The 2,116-nt window shown below is 48.3% G+C and overlaps 1 long non-coding RNA gene across 1 annotated transcript; it reads left to right on the forward strand.

The window, feature by feature from the left end:
• Nucleotides 1-363: 363 nt before the first annotated feature.
• Nucleotides 364-2,116, forward strand: LOC138163072 (uncharacterized). The gene is made up of 3 exons (XR_011168781.1): nucleotides 364-473; nucleotides 731-802; nucleotides 1,931-2,116. It is a non-coding gene; the product is annotated as an uncharacterized lncRNA (long non-coding RNA).

The raw sequence follows: 2,116 nt of genomic DNA on the forward strand, positions 1-2,116 counted from the left end.
AGGTTTAAACTTGTATTGTTTTTTCTTTTCTGAGGGTTTTTATCTCCTCACTACCCTGAGGTGTTCCCTGAGGACAGGGAATGTGGCAGCTGAGCACAGGAGGACCCTGGACTTCATTCAGTAGACACTGTTTGGATAAATGATTGTTCTGTGTGAACCGGGATGTGCCCGGTTCTGACACTGCTGCCAGTGTGACCTTGGCCATGTCACCTAACTTTCCTAGTTCTTAATTTCCTCATCCAGACATTGTTGGGGTCAGACTACATGTTGTCTAAAGCCCCTTGTAATACTTAGTAGCTTGCTCCTGACCCCAGAGGTCTCAGATGTGGCCTAAGTCTAAAGGGTTGTCCTGCCTTCTTCCCAAGGACAGTGATGCTGCCACTCCTTGACCTCTGAGTTTCACCATCAGAGAGACTGTGTGCCCCAGTACTGAAAATTCCAATTCAGATGAATGTGACTTCAAGGAAAATGGGGTGAGTATCCTGGGCTGGGGAGGGAGTCTGACTGAATGAGTCTCTTTGTGGGAATATTCCCTCCTTGGGACAAGGAGGGTGCTGAGCTCTGCTTTCCTGTTGCCCTGAGGAAAGTGATTTGCCTAAGATGAGAAGCAGAAAAACCCTCCCAGTGGGCTGCCTTGGGACAAAGCTTAAACTTTTGTTGTCAGTCCTGGCATGTCAAGGGCAGAGGTTACACACTAGCAGTCCTGAACTTTCTATGCAACCCTTCACAGCTGGTGAAAGAATGCATTGGAGCCATTGCCCTGGATTCTCCCAATGCCTTTGATGATATTTCCTGTGATGGGGTAAGTAATGAATCCTCACTGGGGGGCCTGAGAGGAGAGCCCAAATCTTCAGACTCCTCTGGGGGTCTATGGTGCCTTTTCTCTTGGAGGCTGCTGGGATTGATCTGTAGCTAGAGGGGCTTGGGATCAACTTTGACTTTTCTGCCCTCTTTCTAACCTTAGCCTCAGCCTGGCCTCCCCTTTCTTCCTCCACATTCCATGAGGGGATATAGGTACGGAGGCAGGAGCATTTCTCTCCCCCATCCTCCATCCACCTTGCCCAACTCCATTTCTGGAGCTAGAGAGGTCTTTGTCTTCAGAGTCCAAGGGAAAAAAAAGAAGTAAAGAAGGCCAATGGGATAGAAAGGGTCCTGTGTTTCCAGAGAATCAGTCCGAGGATTCTGAACTTGAGAGAGTCCTAGAATTCATTTGGTACAACTCTCTTTTCCCCGATTTACCGAGAAGGAAACTGAGCTTCAGAGATGTGAAGTAATCATACCCCAAAAACATAGAGCTAACTAATATTTGAGTTGAACCAGTTCTTCTGAGTCCAACTATCTTGTTGGCCCCAAGAACTCAACTGTGTCCCCTGTGATGAGCTGGGGTAGCAGAATTAGGGTGGGGTGGGCTGGGGGCACAATCTTTGTCCCTTGTAGTCACTATGCAGAGCAGACTGCATTCAGATGTGGTCATGCCAGGGGTGTAGTCAGTGTGATCTGGTCCCAGGATGTTCCTGGAGGGTAGGAGCTTTGAAGAGCTGGGCTGAGGATTTCTTGTTCTCTACGTCTGGGCACAGAAACAGGAGAAGGGTGTTCTGGGAAGACTTCTTATCTTTTTCAAAATGAACATGAAGAAACCCCTGAGGCTTTAGCTTTCTGTGTTGGTGCAGCACTGGCTTTAGAGCTGCAAGGCTGAAGATTTAGGGGTGAGTCCTGGGTCTATCACCTGCCAGCTGGGTCAGGATCTGTCTCAGGTTTCCTCCTTTTTAATGGGGAGGTTGCAATAGATGACTGTGGAGGGCCCTCCAAGCTCTGAGTGTCATGAAGCCCTAAGTTACTGCATTCCTAGAGTGGGCAGGTTTTTCTTCCGTCTTCAGCCTGACCCCCAGAGGACCTGGACTAAGAAGTTCTGTTTGTCTACTCCCTGCAGCCTGAAGAGGTCAAGAAACTTCAATTTCAGCAATCGATTTGGAGCCTATTGAAGCGCTTGGGAAGATCCCCTGGAAAGAATTCAAGAACAATGCATTTTCTATCCCATTGAGAGGTTAGAATACTATGTGAGACTGAGTCTCAGTGTCTGTTTAAGGCCATGCAATCTGCCTTGGTCATCTCAGAT

Source organism: Petaurus breviceps, unplaced genomic scaffold, assembly GCF_028583685.1.
Source record: "Petaurus breviceps papuanus isolate PSGF00001 unplaced genomic scaffold, PetGlider_PUasm1.0 187, whole genome shotgun sequence".
In the NCBI taxonomy this organism is placed as follows: Eukaryota; Metazoa; Chordata; class Mammalia; order Diprotodontia; family Petauridae; genus Petaurus; species Petaurus breviceps.